We start from the raw sequence: 25,550 nt of genomic DNA on the forward strand, positions 1-25,550 counted from the left end.
TGATGTGTGCACAAGAGATCTCTCTGTGGTGTGTGGAGTGCACCTTCCCTGGCTAGAGGAACACAGATTGAAGAATAAAGGGTTGGTATCATACCTATGTAGGAGTTAATTTCTCTTGATGTGGTGATATCAAAGTGCATCTCTGGGACATTCACAAGATGTGATCAGCAGTTCTCCAGAGAGCTACAGTGCAGTTGGTCCAGGATGCAAATACATAGGAAGTGTCACTCTCCATCTACAGACAGAAATGACATTTAGGCATAAACTCATCCTCTTCCTGTGTCATAATGCAATTTTTGAGGCTTTCAGACTCCTACACTGCCATATCCTCTATTTGGGATATGCTGTCCTAGGACAGATCACTGTGTCTGTCGTGCATGTGAGAAGTGGTTATTTTTGATCAAAGCAAGTACTGACAAACTGCATGGGAACCAATGAAAGGAGAAAAAGAGACAGATCTAGAGATGGTGTCTACTGATTTCAACTGATTTTTTTTCAGTTTATAAAAGTGGATAATATTGCTTTATCTGTGTTCCTTTTTCAGTCCGTTGAGCATAACCATCAACCACAATGTAAAAAATGAGGATTTCCTATGACCTGACTTTAAATACGATGGAATTCTCTCCACAACAAAGCACTTAGCATTTCTCTGACTCTATTGGCTGTTCTAAGTCATATATGGGAGGGAAAACAATTGAACATGCATTGTCATTCGCCAGAAGAGTCCTCAAGTATTCAGCAATATATATTTTTCAAAGGTATCACCTGAAAAATTTATCCTATAATAAGCTTGAAATGTGAGGTCTGGCAAAGTATGCAGAGTCTGGATTTTTTAAACTTAATTCTATTGCAAATGTAACTACTCTGATTGTTTTGATTTAATCAAAACTTGCTGTTAAATCTCTAATTCTGAAGTCTTTTCAATCTTTGCTCAAAGTGACACATATGTACTCTGTGACTGTGCATTGTGAAGTTAACAACTTGTTATTTGGCCTATCAGTTGTTGAATATTCAGCCCCTTGTTGGAATTGTTCATAATGTAAAACTACTTCTGCCTTTATCATTTCTGTCTCTCATAGTTTTTCCAGAAAACAATTAAGAAAAATGCAGAGATTAAGTATTTTTAACTTCTGAGGCTGAAGGTTTCCAGACTCTCTTTGTAGTTAAAGGAGTAAAAGAATAAGGAGGAGGAAAAATAAAGTATGTATTTTGTCTTCTAGTGATAAACCAATACAGAAATATACCTGTTTTTAAAGACTTAGTCAACAGTTTAATACAGAAATCAAATTGTCCGTGTATAATTTTAAGATAACCACTGGAGTTATCAATCACATTTTTATATGATTACATAATATTCTTTGAAGACTGGAAGATTAATGAAATCCTACATATTCATTTGATTTTATTTTTTTTTAGCAGACATGGAAGTTCACGGTGACTTTAGACCTCAGCATAATCATAAGAAATAATTTTAGTTGATGAACACTGTTCAACCCATTGAGGAAAAAACACCCCATTTACACAAGCCAATTAAGGCTTATATTTAAAAGAATCTTTAAGAAATTAACATTAAAATTTCATAATAAGCATTACAATTTTAAAGTAAGGCTATCAAATACAAAATCAGACCATTGTAATTAAGGCCATACTAACGGTTTTTCAGAAATAATTGCCAACCCTCACATATGTTACATCTAGCTATCTACATGCATTCTTAGTGGCCAGAGTGAACTGGGACTGTGTCAGCTGATTATTTCTGTAATCAAATGCCCCTTTGATTAAATGAAGCATTGCTTGAATATCATTGAATGGAATTACAGAGAGTATTTATTAAATTTTTTCTAGCTACCATCACTGTTGGGAACATTTACAACAATTCTTGTTCATATTTGTATTTTCTTTCATCATTGAGAGCAGCTGTCGTGCCTGGAGAAGTCAGTATTTTTATATCATTTCTGTAATGAAAAATACTTGTGCTCTTTGACTAACAAATCCTTAACCTCTCACTAATGAATCAGCCACAGAATTTAGCCACAGTTTGTTCACACTAAGTTTTGTATCCTATGAAGCAAACTGGAAAAATAATATTCTTAGCCAAAGTATGCAGAATTTTATGCATCTGGTCTAAACCTTATTGAAATCAGTAGAGACTCCTACAAACTTCAGTAGGCTTTGGATGAATCTCTAGGTGTACATTAGCTTCAGGGACACATTATTTTGATGTTATTTTTGTGATCTCCTGCTACCTATCCAACAGGCTTGTTTGCTCCATCAATGCACCTTCTGGTCTGGGCTGGTCTATGGCTTCAATGAAAGGATCATGTCTACTCTTATTTAGCTTTGATTAACATCATTAACCTATCATACACTGGAGCGACTCGCAGAGCAAATTGGTGAGCCAATTCCAGCAAGCCACATAAAGCAAAGAACAGCTTGGATTGTCAGATAAACATACCCAGAGGTGCAGTTAGGATGCTGAAGTTATTAGGTGAATGATAGGAAGCCAAAAAATCAGTGAGCCACTTGAGCAGAGAGTATAAACATAAATATCCAAAAGCATGCCACAGTGCATGCGTATTTTATGTTGATGTGCTAATACATTATCTGCTAAGGGTTTATTTAAACCATTTTTGTATTCTCTGCAATTCATTTATCTGCATAAAGAAGAGCCACTAACAGGACAGTGCCTTATGAACAAGCAACCCTGTATGTTTTCCACTGCTGTTTATAATTCTTCATGCTCATATCTACAATTCATGAGCAAATTGGCTCGTGAATGTTTCCATAAAGGTTGAACAAAGTATGGTGCTGTTAACACTCGCACTGTCATGCACAGAATCAAAATGTGCCCACTCTCATTCTATTCATCACAGCTCAAAGACATTTTGGCAATGATATTATCCAAATATTATTAAAACTTTGAACCCTGTCCCCATAAATTATAGCAAAATGGCTTCAGAGCCATTAGGCAAGGAGGATGTATGGGCTCCAGTTGCTTTGGAGTAATTATGTGCTTAAAAGGAAGCGTGGCTAAGCATTCTACCAGTAAAAAGAGAAAAGCTATGATCATTTGTTACTGCTTCAGTGCTGTACACAGTATTGCTCACACAGGTCAAGCCAACCTTACAGCAGGACAATTATCTGCCTAGAGAGACCAAACATCTGTTATTAAGTACGCAGAGGCACCACTGCAGCATGCTAGAAATCTTGTCCACTTCATTGGTTTGGCTTACGGTAATGTACTTCAAACACTTGGCTAACTCTGTACAACATCCCCCCTTTCTTATTGTTGCTGCAACAGTTCAGCTTTGAAATATGCAGTACCTTCACTCCCCCATTACTTCCTTTAATATGCACACAGCTGTTAAAGATGATGGTGTAACTTTAGATGAGTTGCTCTTTCTCTTCTCTTTTCTCCCCCCCTCCTCTTTCATTCTCTTCTTCCTTCAAAATGTGTTTTGAACATTCTTGTACATTTGTAAGTTACCCACTGAGAGTCACTGTGGAGATTTAAGAGTGGTGCAAAAGTGCAGGGACACACAGTTTTTACAGTATAAAACAAATGTTGCTCGATTGCAAACATTCCCTAAGCCAAAGAGGCGAAGGATGCCTTTTCACACAATGGTTATGAAATACGTGTTTAAAACAAACAACAGCACAAGGAACAGACACCACTTGCCTGCACTTACTGACAAGGCTGATTATTCACCTGAAGCAAGGAGATTTTAAACTGTACACAATTTACCCCACTTTTTAAAAAATCTGATGTTAACATACGACTGTTTTCCCCCCTCAGATAGAAACTGCAGATGTAACTGGCACATTTGCTTTCACAGGGCATAGCAAGAAATGTAAAAGAGAGTAATGAATGGGTGGCAGAGATGTCAGGGTTAGAAATTAAATCTATCTTATCTGTCTTGGGTTTTTCTAAGCAGCCTATCACAATGCAATAATCAAAACTGTGGAGGAGATATTAGGTGGGAGAACTACAGAAATCAAAGATCCTGGAAATATTTTTTTCTACAGGCTTCGAGGAAAAATGTACTACTTCTGTATTTGCTCTATGCACTGTACTATAGTAAGAGGAACTGATACAACTGACAGATATATGCTGTCCTGAGATTCTATCAGCATAGACTTCTCTTTAAAGAAACCCAGATTGCCATATGTTAAAAGCAAATGAGTATAATACTCTGGGATGGAAAACACGGGTCGACTGTGCTGCATGCATAGGTAAAAAGTAAAAAAAAAAAAAAAAAAAGATGAACAGGATCACAAGAGCTAAAAATAATCCTATGTCAGAGATGACATTATTGTGTAATCACCAGATTACTTTGCCCTCTAGGACAAAAAAGACTCCCAAGGAAAAGGCATACCTCATCACTATGATGCGTAGCTCACTTCAGCCATTCCCATCTACATTATGCTCCCTTTTCAATATCTGTGCCTGGGAATAAAAGACCAGTGTGCCTCCTGTCTGAACTTTATATTCACTCATGCCTAGCCTCAAAGGAATTACAGAATCAATTCAAAACATAACTATAAAAGAAAGATTTTAATTAGCTTTCTTTTAATTTCAAATTAATTCTAAAGCCAAGCTCACAAACCCCTTGGACACACACTTCCTCTCATAGTTAGAGCAGACACTGTATCTATAATAGATATGTTTGTCAAAGAAAGAATTTACCACTCAATTCGAGAGGAGGTATTTGGGGCAAATCTGAAAATGGGTGCACTAACTAAGATATTTGCTTCTTTGTCCTAAGATGACATTCTTGGAAAGAACTGCAATTCAATGTGCACCTTCTTGAATCCCATTGGCTCTTATCAGTTATAAGCCTTATAACATTTTCGGTAGGTTTGCACAATGGTCTGAACAGAAGAAACTGATGCTTTTCAATAGGCTCTCCCAGAGGGTATGCTTCAAAAAGTTAATGTAGGCTTTCTAGAATTTCTTTGTGTGAAGGAATACATTGCACAGGTATCCAGAACTGGGATAGTTTATCAATACATTTGATTTAACAGGGACATATTTCACAGATACCTGGGAACCATGAAAGTTATCGACTCAAAAGAAACCTGTAGCACTCAAGGGTACTCTGGCTCAGTAAAAATAATTTTAATCATGCACAGGGAAGAGGAGAACTCACACTCTGCAGTTCCAGCAGGTAAGACTTCCACCACAAAGACTGTTCTCCACCATGGAGAAATGACTACAACACAGCAGCCTCCAAACCTCCTGTGGGCTGATCAGTGGGCACCAGTATTCAAACTAGTGATGCCTCACCTGTTAGCTGCAAGTGTGCCACTTATGAGGTAAGAAACTAATCTGCATGAGTAAAGGCATCAAAAGAATTTCCTTGAGTTCACTAGATAAAAGAAATTCTTTAAATGAAAGAAAAAACATGAAAAAAAAAAAAACAAGAAAAAAAAAAAACATGCAAAGAAAATTTCATAAATATTCAGCCCTGAGAGATGGGTGCTGCACACAGTGCATATTAATTAATGCAATCTTGCAACTCCCTGCATTCTTATTTAACTATTGTCGATTATCACAACACTTCATAAAGCAGACAGCACGTTAGCCCCTCGCACAGCTTTCCATATAGCCTGGCAGCTCTACCCTGTTTGGGTGTGCACATTTATAGAAGCAAAGAAGTATTTGTAAAATATATAGTAATAATATCTGATGGCTATTTAACTAGGGTTATTTGTTTATACAGTGAGGAAAAACTGGAATCTGTAAAAACTTTTTCAAATATTGTCTAAGTTCAGAATACAAAGGAATAGTCCAGAGGAGGGAAAGAACAGATCCTCTGAGACGTGAGGCTTTGAAGAGCATGAACACAAGTGGTGTGGAAATGGCTAAACTTTAGAGAGGGCAAACATTCCCCATTAAGGAAAGTGGTTAGGACATGAAAATGATCACATTTGAACTGTAACAAGCTATTAGTTTTTCTGTAAGTGTAAAGAGGAAAATCACAGGAGTGTGCATGTGTAAAAGACATTTACTGATGTGGTGGTAAAATTGCTGATATTTAAAACTGAGAGGTCTGGCTAATCAGCAATATTTACTAGAAGAACGTCCCTTTTGACTAAAACCTAACAGTCTGTGATTGTTTCCAATTTCCAACTTCTGAGCCAGGATAATACTGCATGTGCTACTTCCACAGGCTTCACCAAGAGCTGTCTCTTCTGAAGTATGAGAGAAATCACTGACAGCATTTCAGGGTACAGCTCAGAGTTTATACAGCAATAGTTCATCACAGAACCTCCTCCTCTTGACTGCCTTACCCAATACCAACCTCAGCTCTTTCCATGCTCCCAAACACCTCTGACAGGCTAGTGGAACTTGCCTTATTCCATCCCTTAATGTTTTTTTAACTCCATTTCCATATTTCATTTAAATACTGATTGCCCAAGAGATATAGAGCTACTGAAATAGATTTCAAGCAAAGTTTTCTTTATCTGAACAAGTCTCCAGGAAAAGAGGAGAAACCCAATAAAAAAAAGCAGGTTAATAAGGAGAAGCGTGGGAATGAGCTTGTCAAAGAGGGTTTTTGATCTGTCTCACAAAATATTTGACTATGTGAGGAGACAAGTACAAGTAGATGAAATTTTCCATATAAGAAAACTCCTCCACAGTCTAGTTTCAAAACAAAGAAGTACACACATTAATGTCAACTGTTCTGTGCCAACTGATTAATTTTTGTAATCTTGTTTTAGGTTTCCTCTTCAATTGTCAGTTGTAGTTTCTTAAGAAATCTGCATGCAGCTGCATTTTTAAGCACTCTCTCTACTCAAATGAACTAATCTCTTACATTGTACTTGTCAAAAACCCCCCTTCAATATTCTTTTCCTCCAGGAAAGCATAATTTACCGTAAAGCAAGACCTTTCCTTATCAAGAGGACATATGTGAAACTGTGGGCATAACTTTGGACTGTCTTTTGCCTTCTTGATAACGAAACACTTTAGTCTGTGTTACTAAAGTACTTCTTTGTGGAAAACCATCCTTCAACTGAAGAAAAATATTACTTCATGCAACAATGATTGCACTTTCAAACAGGTGAGAAGAACAGATATTTTTGCAAACTTATTTTGAAGCTTTCTTATGTTGATATTACAAAGTAACTGCTTCCAGAGGGCAGCTGCCTGGTACTGGTCACAAGGTAGAGCTGGTTTCAGACCCCAATTTATAAACAAAGTGCCTCATATGACATAAAAAATACTCCAGTTATCAAGCCAATTTCAAAGTTTCCATGAGAAATTTGAATATTCTTTTTTCCTGTGGTAGATGCTTTCTCTCACTACTGGATTGTGGTGGAGTTGGAAAATAACCTAAACAGTTAACATGCAATGAAAATTCAGTAGCCTACAGGGAAAAATCTTTCAATCCATTTTTGAGAAGACAAACATCCAACCAAAACATTAACAGTTTCAGTGAGCAATAATCACCCTGGTCAGCAATCTAAGCAGGGATTGTACAGACATGGTGATGAAGCTAAAATCGAATATTAGTATGGTCTTTCTAAGTTTAGTTGGTAGATTGATTCAGGAAAAGTGCCCTGTCTAGACAATCTCAGCTTTGTAAATAAAGGAAAGACCCCATTCCCTAACTGTTTATCCAGTCCTTTTATGTGTTCACCTGAAGACACAGACTCACACATTCAAGTTCACTCCCAAGTTTTAGAAAAGCAGTATATTCCTTTTAAAAAATATATTGGACATTTGGATTCAAAATTCTTGAGAGTTTTTGTTGGGCCTTCCAGCAATTCTTGTACTGTTTATATAAGAGTGCTTCTGACACTAAATTATTTGCAAATGTTCCTCTTTTGGGGGGGACTTGGAGCGAAATTATAATAAGTAAGAGCAGATTGACCCAGATTAAAAGATACAATTAGTCTGTCTGATTAGTAAACCTCAAAAGTACTACTTACACTAAGTTATTGTTTTTATGACAAAAGAAGACATTCTGGCAGAACAATAAGTCAGTGCCATGGAGGAAAACCTTGCAATTTACTCCAAGCACTTTAAAAAAATCAGTTTAGAGATACAGCAGTTCAGTAGAACTGAAATATTACTATGCTAAAGGTAAGTCTGATGATACAAGCAAATAGGTTGCAACTGTATATACCTGATTCTTTTTCATATCAAAGCCATTTTTTTGCATGGTGTGGGTGATATTTTAGTCATATGCAAAATCCCACTGAATTGCAATAAGACTAGGCTCTCACAAAAAATGGATCTTTTCCAGTAAGCACTCAGGCCCAAACCAACTTCACTTTACAGCTCCAGTGGGACCTATCTGAGTATGATTTGAAGTGAAAATTAGGTCTCCATGTGTGTAAATATATACACATGTATATTTTTATTTACACAGATATAGAATTACAAACTGATTCCTTTAGGGACCACACCTTGAAATATTTTTTATTTGCTAAATTTAATATTAATGACAAAAAATATTTCAAGGTGTGGTCCCTAAATGAATCCATTTGCTGTCCTATAAACCACTATTTTTAATTAAATAAATACATTAAGAGTATTATACTCCAAAAGATGTTATTGTGATCTGTACAGTTTCATTCCAGTACCTCAAAGCAAAGCATTGTGCTACCACCATTCCCATTTCTCCTTAAAGCCTGAAACATGTGCTATTTATGTGAACCTGTCACATGGTTCAGCTGTGGTTGCACACAACAGTCAGTGAAGTGAATTGTGGTCATAAAGCATCACTGATGGGCAGCAAGGCATCCTCAGCAAGAATTCCTCCCAGTGTGGAAAACCTTGTGGTCATTGTAACCTGAAAAGCTCCTGCCCTAATGGACAACTTTTCATCAACTAACTCAAAGCTGGCAGTTCCACCACCTGGTGCTTCTAAGTCTGCTGGTCCACATGCACACCAGTGTTACTGGTTTTACACCACTGGCTTCCCAAATTGCTTATAAAATACAGTTCACCACTAGGAACCATGTCCAGTTTTCCCTCACAGCAGATCTCTTGAGTCCATCAAGAAAAAGCTGGTTTGTTTTTTTCCCAGGGTGCACTGAAGGAACTTTGAATAGAGGCTATCATCTGATTTTGAAAGACTCAGGATAGCAGGATCCCCTGGACAGCTCTCTCTGGTGGGAAATGGCAATTTTGTTCCAATGTCTCTTCCACACAGAAAATCTGCTGATTTTCCCTCATTCTGGGAGGCAGTTTCCCATCTGCTGCTGAGTGCTATGATGCTATAACTGTGACCATGGCCTAAGCAGTTTCAAGATGACAGTGAAATGTGCATTTTTAAGACTAAAGAGAGAAGGAAAAGCCTGATGTCGAGACAGGAAGCTGAGGAGTCCTGTAAGAGCTGACTCTGCTATAGACTGTCTTCGTGAGAACAGGAGATGAGCAAAAAGTGACCTGCAAGAGACAGGAAGAAGCCCTGGGAAAAGCTGGCTGAATATTTTGAGAGTCAAAGAGAAGATCTATGGAAAAACTTACTCTGGGCTAATATATTCATGCTTCCAGTCTAGGATTATTTGTGAGTAACATGCATGTTTGTACAGGTACATGTTATTGCACATCTTCAGGTGTATAGGTAGCTATGTGAGGAATTATTCCTGCTCTGTGTGTCCATCATCATACTTCATGTGGGTTTTTTCATTATAAAGTACATTTCTTAATTTCCAGATTTATTAAGTGCACATATGGATTTCATGGCAAATGATCCAGGCGTTACAAGGAATTGAACATGACTCAACATCATGACTGCAAAGGTAACTTCAATGAGTTTAAAATAAGTAATAATACACTAAATTGACAACAAGGAGCAGCAAAAGTTTTCATTGAGCATACAGAATGACTTTAAGGGAAATTAAGCATTCTGCCATCCCTGAGGGACTAGGGTAAAATCTGCAGCATCCCAAAAGTAAGACATTTTTACTTAGCAAACAGAGTAGATGAACAGTCTCCCAAGCTAGTATCTTAAAGGAAAGTGCTTGGCTGTCTTTCTGTCATTAAATGGGGAAAAGGAGCATGCAGTCAGGATGGAAGGAGAATGTAACTCATCAGTGAGGGGAAAGTGAAGTCTTTGCGGATGTACATCAACTGCTTTGAACTGCACCCTGTCTACTTTTCCTCAAATACAGCTGCTTTTCAAAATATTTTAATGATCACATATTAAAATACTAGATGACAGACAAAATAGATACTTTTAAGATCTTCAAATAACTGAAGATATCCTACAAGGCTCAGTGGGTATAGGTAAGGAGTTAAGGTTATCCTTGAGGACCAAACTCTGCTTCCTTTCATACACACCTATCTACACACACATATACCCCTCTGCCCCCAAATTTCAAATTGACCATACATGGCTATTTTTGTATTAATAAAGCTTAATATGTGGGAGTACTCTCATTAAATTACAAAAGCAAGCATGACAGAAAGCTGCAAGGAACAAATATCACAGCACACAGGTATTTCTGCCTCTGTCTAATTTCTTGGCACTATCCACACTGTGATTGGACACTGTGCTCATCCCTCCTGCACCTTCAAAGTAGCTACAAAACCCATCTGAAAACCAGGGAAATGGTCTCGTGGTTGGTTGAGCTCCATTAAACCCACAGTCACAGAAGCAACTGCAGTACAAAATGTCCCTCTGGTTTTAGAAGTTTGCTTTTTAATTTCTGCAGCTCCCTTCACTCTCAGGGAGGTTTCACAGAGCAGCTGAACTAAGACAATAGTTACCAGCCTCAGAAGAGTGGTGTCACTCTTGTTTTTCCTCCATCCCACCTAACCAGCCTCAGCTGAGCACTCAGTCATTCTCAGTGAGATGGTTTAATTTTCTGCAAGCTATTAATTACTATAAATGATCCACAGGGCAGAACTGACACCCTCAGACCAGAAACAGACTTAAATCCTAAGTCCCCAAATCCAACTGTCTTGTTCAGCAAGTCTGGTGAACCCAAGTAGTCATCTTTCCAGACTGCATCCAGAAATGAGTAGTGATCACACAGCCTTCTGAAAGATAAGTATTATTTATAAAGGTATTTAGGTGTTTCCTCTCACCTAAGGCCAGCCACTTCTGGCTGCTGCTTCTTATTCTTCCCAGATCACAGCTCTACCTCAGGCAAATTCTCCTGAACCATAAAATCCCATCTCTCAAAAGATCACCCTTTGAAATCTACCATCTACTTCTTTTTTCCTCCTGTATTTAAGGGGCATTTTTTGCCCTGGTTCAAATGGCTGAAGAGGAACCTTCAGAGTTGATAGAACTTTCCTAAATGATTCTTAATAGTGTGCCAAGAAGTTTCAACCAGGGCCATTCCTTCTCCTTCTCCTTCCCCCTTCCAAATCCTCCATTAAGTGAAACCAATGTATTTTTACAGTAAACATACCACTAAACTTGTCCATATATAGACTGATTTGATTATTATTGCAGAGCAGCTCTGATTTTTCCAAAGCAACTTATCTTAGTCATCACTATACAACACAGAAAAAGTCATAAAATGAGAAAGTAAAAAAGAAACTCAAAACCTTCTCTTTAACATTCCTCATTGACAGCGTCTTCTTCATGTATTTCACTTTGTCCTAAGTGTTTCTTAGTGTTTTTATTAACTTGTTATACTCTGCCTACCATTGAAAGTGAGCCAAACAGGGTGGCGTGCTTAGGAGGACACATTTTTTGATGCAATAAAGGAAGTGAAGTATCTCCTATGAACTTAAACTGCAAAGCTTTGGGAGACAGGAGAGAAGCCTGGGAAAGTGGAATGAGAACATGCTGAAAACACAGAGTGAATATCCATACTGAAAAATTACTATAGAATATATAATTACAAGTACTTGGGAGCTCAGTGTTTTGTCTCATCCCCCTTAAAAGCTGCATTGTGACAGGAGCCAGCATCAACTCTAACTGTGCCACCAGCAACAATGACAGTTATTATTACTTTTTATTATATGTGAATTCTCCATTTGTTCCTGCAGCTAATATGTCTTTTAATCTGCTACCAGTACAGCATAGGTGATTTCTGTTTTTACTGGCAACAACATATTCCCTGCTGAGAAAATATGACTCGTCATGGAAAAGGCTTAATCTTGAAATTCAGCTATTTTTTGTTTCTTGGTGGCCTCTAATTGCAAGCTTGAGGCAGTGCACAATAATTATCAGTCTGCAAGCATGAAAAGGAGCAAATGCCAGTCAGGCTATATGGTTGCTTTGTGCACACAACAACATGTAAAGAACTCTGCCATGTCAGTGGTGGGCTGGCAGTTGCTTCTTCAGTGTAATGGCAGTGATTCAGCTGGTAACTGGATGAAAAATTGAAGCAGGTTTCCCTGTTATGATTCTTTCATGCATCTCTGTCAATGACAGTTTACATTCTGGGATTGAGATAATTTGTTTCCTGTTTGCTCACAGCTTCAGGCTTTTCTTGTTTGCCACCGTGGATTTACAGCCCTCCCCCCCCAGCAAACCACATCTAAGGGGTTGAGGGATTACAAGGCTTAATACTTTACAGCTCAGCACATGTAGCAGAAAGTTAGAACTACTGTAAAAGGAATGATGACTAGATATTCCTGGGAAATGGATACATACATGTGTGCAGATATGCATGTCTACATAGAAAGAAGCCCACAGAGCAGTTCACGTAGTGGTGAGATGCTAGACTAAAAGCTTTAGTAGCAGCCTGTCTTCTCATAAACTGAGACAAAACCTCAGAAAGAAAAAAATTATAAATTCAAATAACCTTCTTTATCTGTTTTTTTTCCCCCAACCCTACTTGGAAAATGATAGCAAAGTAAAATACACCCTTCAAAAGACTTCTAACAGTCCAACCTTTCTGCAGTTTGATGAAAACAGATGTTTCTGTATTCATACAGTCATTAAACATAAATGAGGGCGTGATCTTAAATATTTTTACCCACACGCTTCACTACCACCAATACATGTACCTCTCCATGCCTACCTGAAGCAGGGAACTGCTACTAAGTACATTAACAAATGAGTAAGCACTGACAGGAATGGTAAGGCTGGCATTTAACTCTTGCTAAAATTAACTGGAGTTGATTTCAACCTTGAAAAACGTGACCCTAAGTTCTCAGAATAAAACATGAGTGTAAAGCAGTGAGACTAAAACAAAATGGTGAGTGTGTGATTAAATGGAGACCTGAATAGAAGTTGCCCAATCTACCATCTTTCTTACTCAGCTATCCTTTTTCTTTATCTATGAAAGGAAGTATTGTTTGTCTTTATCACTCTTGTCATGGTCAGCAAAACTGGGTGAAACACACAGTTTATTTGGTGCCACCTGCTTTTTGTTTTTCTATTCACTAGCTGCTCAGAAGCAGTTCAGCTTTTCCTTGAAAGAGTATTTGTATTCAGAGAATTATTCGTGGTTGCCAGCTTATTCACAAGCAGCTCATTACAAGTGCTCACTCTTTAAGTACTTTGTTAATTTTGATTAGATAAATGGCTATAGGGTATGTTTCTGTCCCTGACTAGATCTCTAAGCGTTCAGTTTCTTGATTAAGTACTCATGTTTACAAATTTACAGCTCTGTTTCTAAGACTTTTCTTAAATACTTATTTAATATACACTATTTCAAACATTACTGCCATAAGAAAATAAGCTTTGTCGCAGCAGTTCAAGCAACAGTCTCTGGTGACTGAAGCTTTGGAAGGGGCATTACTTGTTTGAGTGAGTACAACTGAGGTCACCCTATTTGAAAATGCAAACATGATGTGTTCTACAGGTTAGCTGTAAGAAAACTAGTCCTTAGAGGACTCACAGTGTATTATATGAATCCCTCTGAAGTCACTAGAATATTTTAAAATATAATGGCATTGTCAGATCATTAGAAATGTTTCTTAATGTAGACCACAGAATCAAATGCACTGACCTGCCCTGGTTCCTTTGCATGGTTCAGTGTTGCACAACTTTTGTTAAACTGCCTTCATCAGTGGGTTTATTACTGCTGATGTCATCAGAATTGTGCAAAGAAGCTTTTCAGAGGTGGTCTTAAGCACCTAAAATGAGACAAAACACAGCCATATTAGCCTTTTTTTCCCATCAGATTCACTCACATTTACTGTAAGGTGTGAGTGAATATGAATTGTAAGAATGAAGATGTGCCCTTTTGGGGAAATGGTATTAAATGGGATCTCAGGACCAAGTCCTGAATCAGGTCGGACTTTAAATATCATTTCCTTATGTCAGATGAAGTCAAGCAGAAGGGCCAAAAGGAGGCAAAGGACAACGTAGAGCCTACCAGAGGTGGGCCAGCAGAGGCAGCCAGGGAGTACAAGTGACATAAAAAGAAGCAAACCTCCTTTGCAGCAAATGTGTTAAAGCCACTGTTTGAAATGACCACTATGAGCAGGCCCTCCTAAAAAGAAAGGCAGGAAAAGGATAACCCACTTCTGCCAACTGAGTCAAGCCACAGTCTCCACGCAAAACTGACACTAAGTATTTTACTCTTTACAAATAGTCTTTATAATTGGGATTTTTAAATAATCCTTCTTAAAAGGGATTGCAGCTGTAATCAATTTGTGGAGGGCTGTTTTAATAAGAAGCTGCTCGAATAGGATTAACTATGAGACCCTAGACCTCTTTCCTCCAGTCCTTAAACTCCTATTTGAAACATTTAGATACCCCATAAATTATTTATTGGTCTTACAAGGTGTCATCAAGCTAAGAAAATGATGCTTGACAAGTTGAAAACCGTAACCATTTCCACCAATTTGTTAACAGCCTCTCCCACATGGCATGTAATGTCTCACTTCTGCCTTGTCTTATAGGAACAGTAGTTATATTCACCCATTGCACCAAAAGCACATGTGGAGAGCTGTCAGACCTTGTGCATTCTGTTTATTTCAGGAAATGTTCCAGAAAATAATTTATAGATAGCTTGAAAAGAGAATGTCAGAGTGGATTTCCTTTTTCTTGCAAGGTTCTTAAACAACAAGGGAACAGAAAAACCAGAGGTTTTCACCCTCTCTGTCTACGGCCTCAAAAAAACCCCAGTTGACTCTTTGATTTCTGAACTGCACAGACAAATAGATATACAGGCATGCTAGAGAAAGGAATACAGGTAAAATCTATGGAGGCTTTTGCCAAGAAAAGAGAAATCCCTCCTTCACCTGAAGTACATCTCTCAACAGCCATATCAGTCAGCTAAGGTTGGCAGTAAGGCTACTGGAATTTTTCTTTGCAGGGCTTCTCCAGCAACACTGGTTAGGGAAGACTTGTAAAAAGGTAGCAGGATAGGGAACGTATTTTTCTATAAGACACCTATCTCAAGGATCACTTCAAGCATGAGGCAATTTGCATTTAGCAAATATCTTAAGTCAGTCTTTATAATTCTGATTATCTGAGAAGGACAGAAACTCACTGCACCTGAAAATAGGTTTTTGCTCATCACTGCTTCTTGTGGGAATGTAACACAAGGTTTCATGCTTGCTTTCATCTGCAGGGTCTTAACAAACTGACTCCCATTCTGACAATGTTCAGTCATTAGTTACAGCAGTTTTGTGAGGATCTTAGGTCATAAGCACCTTGTTTAAATAGTTAGTTAGTTTTGTTTTGTTGGATTTTTAAAATTTATTTATGTATTTACTTTTTACAGCCAGTATGAGATTATAGATTTGATCCATGGTGCAACCAAGCTTTGTACCATGAAGCAGTCCGTGTCAATGTATCACATAAAGCAATTAAAAAACTGGTTAAACAAAGACTTCAAAGTGTGAAGCTCTAATTTATTACATGCTGTTTATTTACTGTATTATTCTACTAATACCAGATCAGTCAGCCTTTAACAGCAATAATAAAACTGTCCATGGGACCAAGGCTCGTGGGGGAGTGACCTGTAGTTTTGCAAGTGTACAGTTTCCACAGACAGAATATCTGAAACTAAATCCACTTAAAAGCACAAAACGGTGGAAACTACAGATGCACACAAGTAAGGTTTTGTCTGATCTACTTCCTGATGTAATTTCAAGTTCACTGAACTTCTTTGATGTTTGGTCATTTTAAGAGACAGTGACTGCTGAAAGCTTCTCTTCTGTTCAGTTGTGGTGCATGGGACACAGAGGAGAGAAGAACTGAGTTTATCAGATATTTAAACATTGGGACAGGGTGTGGTCATTTAATAAAAAATCCCTCTTTGTCTTAAAAAGGGAGAAAACAGAATACGAAGTGAAAAAAAATAGGAAAAAAACCCCTATTTTTACTTTCAAAAATATTTAAGCTGTTTGTTTCTGACTCTTTATAGACACCATGAGATTATGGTTTGATCCTTTGTACAAGCCATCTGTTTAGTATGAAGCAGTGTTAAGTGTATCACATAAAGCAATTAGAGAAACTGGTTAAACAAAGACTTCAAAATGTGAAGTCTCTGGCAGTCCTGGCAAAAAATATTTAAAATACAATACAGTACCTTTTCTACAAACTGTTCTATGAAATAGATAACTCCCAGCAGACTGGAACCATTTGCACTGAAAACACAAGCTTAGATTTAATGCAAGAAAGCTGTTGCTCTCTGCCATCTTATTTTTAGATGCTTGTATATGATTTTTAAGCCACTTCAGTACTTTAAAAATAAGTACTTCTGCTTCAAATGTACAAACTTGAACATGAGGACCTCAGAAAAATATGGGGTGAAAGCAAATAGTGCTTTCCCATTTTCTTTTGGAAAACTTGATTTTGGCTGTTAAAGTGTACAAATAGTCAGCCATGAAGTTACTTCAAATAATAAAAGGAAAACACATCTAGTAGAAAGCTGCAATTTACAGGTGAGGAACATTCCATAAGAAATGCCTGGATACGCAGAAACATTTGAATATGAGTTTTCCCTTGTTCTAGGTAATTTGCAGAGTTTTTATCATAGTACAGCTCTGCTCATTCAACAAAAAATATTTTGTGATTTTAGGCATACACACAGAAGCAAATGAGTGTAAAAGACACAGAAAGCAATATAATTTAGCAGGGGGAAAATGAAGAATTTCTTGAGCTGCTAATAGAAAGGAAGCACATTGGCCTAGAAACCCCTTTTTGTTTATAATTTCATAAACGGAGTCAGTAGCCTGAGACAAGCCTGTCACATCTTTGGCATAGAACAAGGGTCAATGATGGATAACTGACCTCCTTTCTCACTTTTATCAACAAATGTCAAAAAAGGCAAACAACAGCAATGACATCCTGCCCAAACAGCCAAGAGTGTTTCATTTTCTTTGCACTTCTGTTTCCTCTGTGCCTTTAATCAGGGCCGGGGGATGTAATTGCTCTGTCTGGGCACAGCTTAGGGCATGCTGTGCAACTAACAATTAGTTTAGAGGCTGAGATCTATAAATTTTGAGAAAAGAGTAAGAGGATTTGGTGTGCTTGAGCTATCCTTTCTAATGAAGAAAAATATCACACCGGAAGGGACCCAGAGTGTTATCAAAGCAACTTAATATCATCTGGTAGTGATTTGTAGGCCCTCATAATCTATTGTGATCATGCTGAAGGGGGGAGGAAAAAGTCCACGTGTTCCACTATTTATGAGATTTCCCAAACGATGGCCGCCATCTGTGCAAACGCCACTAATCGCAGCCACCGCCTTCACGGCAAATGGCTCCACGAGACTGTCCGAGGGAAGGGAAACACTGCAGGAATGTTGGGCTATTTATTGTTTATAAAAATAAACCAACTGGACTAAGACATATGCGAGGAATTTATATCAAACAGCTGCAAAAGCAAGTTGCCTCAATAGGGAGGGTGCATCGATGATGCAATCAGACCACACTGAAAGGTTTTCCTATTAATCTCAGAATACACATGGCACACTTGAGATACTTTGTCCCCATCTACACCCAAACTCACCTTAGATGGGTATTCTTCAAGCAGTTTTTGAAAACAGTTTATGTAGTCTGAAACTGTTTTATTATGTGAGTTTATGAACTAAATAAATATAAACAAAGTCTAAGAACAGTCTGTCCCCATAGAAGCTTACCTCTCTTAAACATTTCCTCATTACTCTCTTAGCTAAACAAGCACAATGCAGATACTAATACTCAGTGTTTGAGAACCGTGCACACCAAGTTTCTAAGATTTGAAAATTTCTTGTTTTATGGTTAGCAGTCTAGTCCCACTAAAGTCATTTCCTAACTTCTTAATGAAGAAGAACAAATCCATCACAAAAAGAAACAACATTCACTGAGAACAAGGAGTCAAGGAGTAACCAAAAACACCAAAACAACAAACAGTGTCTCAGCAAACCCATCAAGTACAGTATTTTAGTGTTGGGCCTGCATAACAGCATCAGACAAAGGGGAAAAGAGATCTGATCAGAGAAACAAGCTTCTTGTCTTTGCAAAGCTAGTTTACCAAACATGCTTGACACCTGACAGAATCTTACTTTTTTAACTGTTAATGGCCTGGTATACATACAGGAACCTCTGGGAAAATCTCTTTTTAGCTCTCCAAGCTTGAAAACAGCTATCTTTGCTTTTCATTAAAACTGCATGCACTTTGAAACAACTGCCTTCAGGAAAACTCTCAAGCCGATTGACTCTAACATGAGAATTAATTCAGACTGCTTTAGTGTGTGGAAAAGGCTCCACAGAACAGTGTGTCAGAATTAGGCTTTTCCCTAATACAAACTGGCAAGGATTGCTCTTTTGGGAATCCTGCTCAACTGGAATTCAAACACTTTGTTTGGCAACTGATTTTCAAGGTGTGTGTCCTTTTCTTTTAAACAGACACATGATGCTTGAAAGCCAAGGTACAACGGTGCATATGTACATATATATGAATAAGAAAAGGACAGTTCCTAAGAAATCATTTGCTATATCTTGTGAGTGTTACTCACCCATGCTGACACCAGAACTTTCTAGCTAGAAGGAAGGAAAAACGTTTTGTTTGCTCAACTTGTTTAAAAAGAGTGATCATAAGAGCCACTAGTAGATACCAGTTGTGTTTTCTGACTTCTGGGAGACTCTGGGATTTGAGTCTTCTTATTTTTTAGGGTAAAAATTGTTGTGCAGTATTTTAGCTGAGGTACGCACTTGTACTGGATGATTGTTAGCAAAAAAACTACCCCCAAACTCAACACTTCGCCCCAAAACAAAAGGCTTAAACCACTCAAAGCACAGCTTATGTGCTACAGGCATGCTGTGAACTGGTCACACCATCTCAGTGGATGATTTTCCCAAAACCCAGACCCCAACACCTGCCCATGCACCACACCAAACTTGACACATAGCTCCAAAATGCCCTTGCAGGCCTTTCCACTCTGCCTCTTCCCCAGCTCTCACACATAAATATTTTCAGGTTCTCTGCCCCTACCCAAACTCAAAAAGCACACACTTGGACAGTGGTTCAGGTCACGGTTCTCCTGCAGTCGGAGCTAATCTATAAATCAACATAAAGGCTGTTTAAAGTCATTAGTGAATACGACAATTAACTCACCCTTTTACAGTCAGGAGATGGTTGAGAAACAAGTTAAAAGATATCTGTTGTCTTAATAATCACTGAAATGCAATCTTGGTGTTGCTCAAGATGTAATTACCTGACATTTTTCTCTGACAGTAAGGCATAGAAATTCTTGTATTTCCTTTTAGACTCTGACTGTTCATTTCTGTTCCTGTGTTGCAGTTAATCCTCTTTTCTGTGCTGAAATCTACAGAAGTGGCCTCACAAAAATGTCGTAGCACAGGAAAGGTAGGGTCTGTGACCCAGAAGCCAGAGAACCTCCACAGTTGACCCCGTTTCTAAAGAAAAAATAGATCCTAGAACTGCATCAGCAATAGACTTCATTTCCAATCAGATCCTAAACTGGTTTTAGTTAGAATACAGGGAAAGTCCTAAAGGTTACTTTAGTAAAATTGCTGTTTCAAAGCATGCTAAGTCTACCTTCTACAGAAACATAGTCTCAGAAATCAAGCTGGGGGCATTTAAAGATGTCTCTCTTAGAACTCTACTGAGACATTTCACATGAACATGTGAAACTATCAGTATTAAAACAATGTGCCTGGAAGAATTTCCTTGTGTCAATTATTCTCTCCCTTTTTGCCAGTATCTGATCACCTATTTCAATATACAGACATATTTTTAGGTTTATTACCAAACACGAGTGTTCCTAACACACTTAGGACTGGTATGCATGGAAACTCAGGAAGAAAGTACAGCAAATCAACTAAAGATCAACGTGCATAAGATAAACCATGTTTAGCCTGTTGGGAGGAGCTCTTACACATCAAACCATGGTCTGACATTGTCTGCAGAAAACAGCTCCAGCATCCTCCTCCTGGTAGTTCCTGCTGTCAGTGGAAGGTAACCAGCAGGATGGGTGTGAGCACACCTCAGCTCCATTTCCCAAAAGAAAGTCTCCTGCACTGATACACTTGTTCCCATCTCCTGCTGCAATTTATTTCATTCTGAGTTGCACCACTCCAACTGTTTATGAAGTCATACTATAAAGTTGGTTGTAAACTGATCTGGGTTCAAAAGCTTTTGTGAAATGGTGATGGCAGATGTGAGATTGGCAACAGTTGCCTAAATCAGTTGTGCTACATGAGAAATAGTCAAACTGTATATAAGGTTATCTCTTCCCTGGCAACTTTTGTGTATCTTATGTCACTAAATTCACAAAGAGGCCACAAAACCTGATGGGAAAAGAACTGAAGAGCTTGAGCCTCACCAGTGAACAATCTTTCCAAGAGGAAACCTTACAATGGTATTGGTTTGCAAAAATGTATGTAGATGACCCAGGTAAACCTAAGTCTCTAGTTTTCAATATAGAAACAAGAATAGATTGTGTCCTCCTGTACATGCATGTCAGGAAAGCACAGTCATGATGATTGAAATAATGTCTGGTTTTTGCTCCCACTCTTTCAAGCACAAAACAATCAGAAAATAAAATTCGCTAGCCGATTGCTTTTTAGGTTTCATTTAAAACATATCTTTATAACTCCAGTGTACTTCCTACTCCTACTTATTCCTGCATCATCAGTCATGCACAGCACTGTAAAATACCATGTTTGTCACTTCTCTGAAATGTAAAGGCATATGCTACCTGTGATACATTGCTTCAGGATTGCTGAGTGATTCATAGTATGATGAAGTCTTACTATGAGAGGACAATGGGCCATTCAGAGTATGCAGTAAGTAAGGTTTTTCACAAGTTATTTATTAATCTTTCAACACATTACCACATTTTTCCTAATAAAACACACAGAGCTATCACCCAGGAGCTAGTGAAAACTGTGGTATTTTGCTCCTGTTCACAAAATGTGGGAGAAAGTACTGGTAGCCTAGAAATATATATTGCTTTTTACTGTATGTAGTAAGCATAAAATGTTTCAGACTTCATCACAAAACTAGTAGAAACTGCTTTATCACAAAACTAGTAGAAATGTTTCACTTCTGCAGAGCCTGTTTATTATTTGCAATCTGTCTACCATAAAGAGTCCCACATAGACTTTCCTCCTAATTAGCAAGTATGTATGTCCAAGACAATTGAGAAAGAGTTCTTAGAAAGCCTTAAAAACAACACATTATTTGCAGTGCTATCATTCCCACCATTTTGAACATGAAAAGATTAAGTTAACAAACACAGATACACAATGGGGATCTTTTACTTCTCTGCACAAATGCACAATTTGAGAAATTACCTGTCCTGTAAGCCAACAAGAAAATATCCTATCTTTATGACAACTATATTTTTTTGTGATCCTAGAGATCTTCTTTTCTCATCAGGTATCCAAGCACTTTCTGAGGAAGGTAAAGGTTCTAGTCAGTCTCTTAGAGGTTGAACAGGAACTGCAGTTTAAGCAGGGCAAAGGCAGAGCTAGAAGTTTACCTTCATTTCTATTCCACCTTCCTGTAAACTAGATGCAGTTCTTTATCTCTTTATATAAGTATTAAATATAGTATACTATAAGTATACTACTTGCTAAATGCATATGATTCACTCCTGAACAGAATAGTTTTCAAGCCATGGAATCTGATTTGTTTCTTTTTTAAAATCTGGTATGTTAAAGGCTAAGCTGTTGTAAGGAAGTATGCAGGAGCTATACTTATTTGCACCAGCTAAACATCTGATTTGTCAGCATGCTGAGCTGAAACAGTCTGCAGATAGGTGTCTTTCTGCTTCATAGTCAGAAAATAAAAATCAGTTGTCCCTGGCCAAAACCCCAGCAGTATCACAAGCCAATACTCCTCAAAGACTATGTAAGTACCACCAGTGTCATATGATGCAATTTAAGTGAAGCACTGATGGACAAGATCTACCTCTTGGCAGAAGAGGCCAAGAGAAAGGAACTTATTTTTATAAATTAGAGCACATATTTTAACATTTCTAATAAGCTATATGGCAATTTCTTAGTTATATAATTCTAGGCTATATGACTAGTTAATAAAAGCTGTCTCTGGTGAAGAGTGACCTGGAATAGATGAGATAAAATTTATGACTGTTTTGTATCAAAGCCAGCTGAATCCCCTGGAAACTTGATGAGTAAACAGAAAGACTTAGTCTAAACATTAGACAGACTGAAATTTAGATGTCATGATAAAGACCCATTTCACCTGTAAAAATCCTCTAATGGATAACGAAGGTAATTTAAAGCACCCATCATCAGCAGCTTTTGTTTTGATCCTTAATACATTCCCCTCCTACCTACAAACCTGAAACCTAAAAAATAACAAATTCAAGGATGGGGAGGAAAGGGGAACTGTTGCCATTGAAGATTAAATAAACAAAAAAGCATTTTAAGATTCCAGTCAATACGAAACAATACGACCACAATATATATCATCACATATAATGACCAGAGTACAAACAGGGTGTTGCATCACCACCAAAAAGGGAGAGGAGAATCCTGCAGGGCTGAGCTTTACCTCAGGTGCTACTGTATTCCCAGAGGAGGTGGCTGTCCAGGCAGCTGCTCGGGTGGTGTGGCTTCCTCAGAGTCCAAAACAGTCTGTGACATTTATCCCAAGAATGGTGAAGTGTGGGTAGAAGCCAAAGCTACTTTTCACTTCTGAGGATATTATTTTCTTCTGGTTTTCACACTCACTGTGGAAAAGATTGCTTCACAAAATTTCCTTACATTGATTTTTCTAGTTGCTTTGCCTTTCCAAGGTTTTGTGGAGTAATAAGGATCATGTAGGATCGAGTTTACAATAAACAAAACCTGAAAAAGCACCCTGTATGACTTTAGGAGGCAGAATATAAAAAAATAGTAGATTAGCCTAATGGAGTGCCTTTTTGTTCGTATTTTCTTATTCTTAAAAAATAAAACTATTTTTCAGGTTTCATAAAAGAAAGAATAAAAATCAAAGTAAAGAATGTTCTCAGCATTCTTGAAACAAGTGATTCTTCATATTACTACTTTTTATGGGAGTGACTGTCAATCATCAATCTTCAAAACTGTCATAAACACCCACACATGCTATTTCAAAGATACCTAACGTAGGATATATAATACCATATTTCAAACTGGATTCAAAGCTTTTCATCTATCTAATAGTTAAGAATGAGGAAAAACACAAACATCAAATGAAATGAAATGTATTTGTTGATGCTAACTGCAAATATTCATTTTATAAAAATTAAGTCTATTACATATCCATTTTAAAATAATTTTTCATGTCTGAATGATGATAGTGATCCTGAAATGACTGCATCCATAGAGACTCACTGATTCCAGCAGGTGATCTGCCAGACAGGACCAAACTTAAAGTGCATCTTATGGCTTATGAATTTCCTAATCTCTAAAAGAAATCAATAATATGTCACAGATTTCATTCCATTGTGACCCGATCTCAGTTACTCATCAAGAATTTACAATCCATAGAAGCAGGGAGGGGAAATTCCACAAACTCCTAGTTGTGGAAGGTACTCCTCCTCCAAAACAACACAAATATTCATCACAGCTTTACAGATTCTATTAGTAAAGATGCACATGACAGATTTCCACCCTGTTTTCAAATTATTAGGAAAAGTAATCAGCAACAGTGTATTTGGAGCTGCACAAGGCAATGAATTATAGTTTGTTCTTGCTGTAACTGAAACAAGAGAAAAACACTGGGCAACCAAGGGACAGTTGTAAGCAGGTCTACACAATTCTGTACAGGATGATCTCTTGGAAAGGATTGCAAAGGAAAATGGACAGAGTGAAGTAAAGAGAAATTATTAGGACAGATAACTTTTAACTGCTCTGCTCCCTGGTCATCTTTGATGTTTTACGGGACCAGGCAGCATTTCATCTAATCCAGAAAATTTCCATATCACTGCAGTGGCTGTACTGCTGATTGACAACCAGATGGACCAGAACTATCTATGCAAAGTTCATCAAACAGTCCAAGGACATGGTCACAGAACACTGAAAGTGGTCAGAGCTTCCCCAGAGGGACTGGTGACCTCTCACTGTGCTTTGTTCCAGCAGGCCAAGGACCTCACAAGACACAATCAAGCCCAAGCCTGAGGTGAGCAGTATGTGGGTGCTAAATAAAAGGAATGACAGATTCAAACAATATTTAACCTAACATTGTCTTTTTTTCACATCCCTTAGGTGAAAAAAGTGTAACAATGCATGGGGAGCCCAGGCACACAGCAAAGGTGTGGAAGGAACACTTGTGCTTGCCTCCCTGCTGGCTGGGGCAGGTGGCAGGGCCACACTGGCATCATGTGCATCCCTCTGCGTGGTTCCTCCATCTGATCCAGCACATTAATGGAACTTCAGGCCCACTAAAAAATACTGGATATATTTCTCAGTCTCAACTCCAGCTTTCAAATGAGTGCATTATTTATTCATTAGTACTACATTCAAAGTGCTGTTTCCCTTGTTACTTGGTGAAATAATTGAAAGAACTGTGATATCACTCTAAATCCCAATTTACAGCTCTTGCAAGCCCCAGATGACTGTATCATAAAAATCTCCTTACCATCCCCCTCTCCACTCCTTTCTGCCTTGCATCTGATTGAGAGAAGAACTGCCACTGCAATGAGCTGACCTGATGGCCTGACCTTACCAGGGGAAGTATTAGAACGATCAAGAGATTCCAAGCACTTGGATCAGAGGATGGGGCTCTACATGTAAGGTGCACATGCAAGTACATTCCTTCTCTGGAGAAAGACTGGTTTGAGAACGTGGGGCAGACTGGGCTGTCAGAAAGCCCACCATACATACCTGTACAGTGCACATATGCAGAGAATTTTTTCACTTCCTTCTTTGCATACTTGTCCTATGGGAAACAAGATATTTATCTAAAAAATTTGGACCTGACTACCTGCTGAATCTTGATTTTGATTTTTTTGGGGAGACACACCAAAACATCACTGTGTAGCTGAGCTCCTTGTAAGTGTAATACACAGTTCAGCTCTCATAAGCTCCCGTTGGCCAAACTTGCTGTCTGTTCCTGTACTGTTCTAAGAAATACATCAAAATGCAGGTAGTTTAAATAGTAGGTAGTTTTCAAATCTGATAACTAGAACAAGCTTCAAATTTTATATTCAGGTCCTGGCCCTTTATTATTATGGAAGAATTCTAGCTTTGACTATCCAAAAAATTCAGCCTTAGGGTCTTAGTCCCT

The 25,550-nt window shown here is 38.0% G+C and overlaps 1 long non-coding RNA gene across 1 annotated transcript in view; it reads right to left on the reverse strand.

Annotated features, from left to right (window-relative positions):
* Window positions 1–200: 200 nt before the first annotated feature.
* The window catches only part of LOC113994376, a 45,317-nt gene continuing 19,967 nt past the window's right edge, over window positions 201–25,550 (reverse strand). The window contains exons 2-3 of the long non-coding RNA XR_005565389.1: window positions 13,879–14,005; window positions 201–235 (exon numbers count right to left, since the gene is read on the reverse strand). This is a non-coding gene — a long non-coding RNA (uncharacterized LOC113994376). The remainder of the gene's footprint in view (window positions 236–13,878; window positions 14,006–25,550) is intronic.

Source organism: Pipra filicauda, unplaced genomic scaffold (genome assembly GCF_003945595.2).
Source record: "Pipra filicauda isolate LSUMZ 115617 unplaced genomic scaffold, ASM394559v2 scaffold46_size3722508_pilon, whole genome shotgun sequence".
NCBI classification, from domain to species: domain Eukaryota; kingdom Metazoa; phylum Chordata; class Aves; order Passeriformes; family Pipridae; genus Pipra; species Pipra filicauda.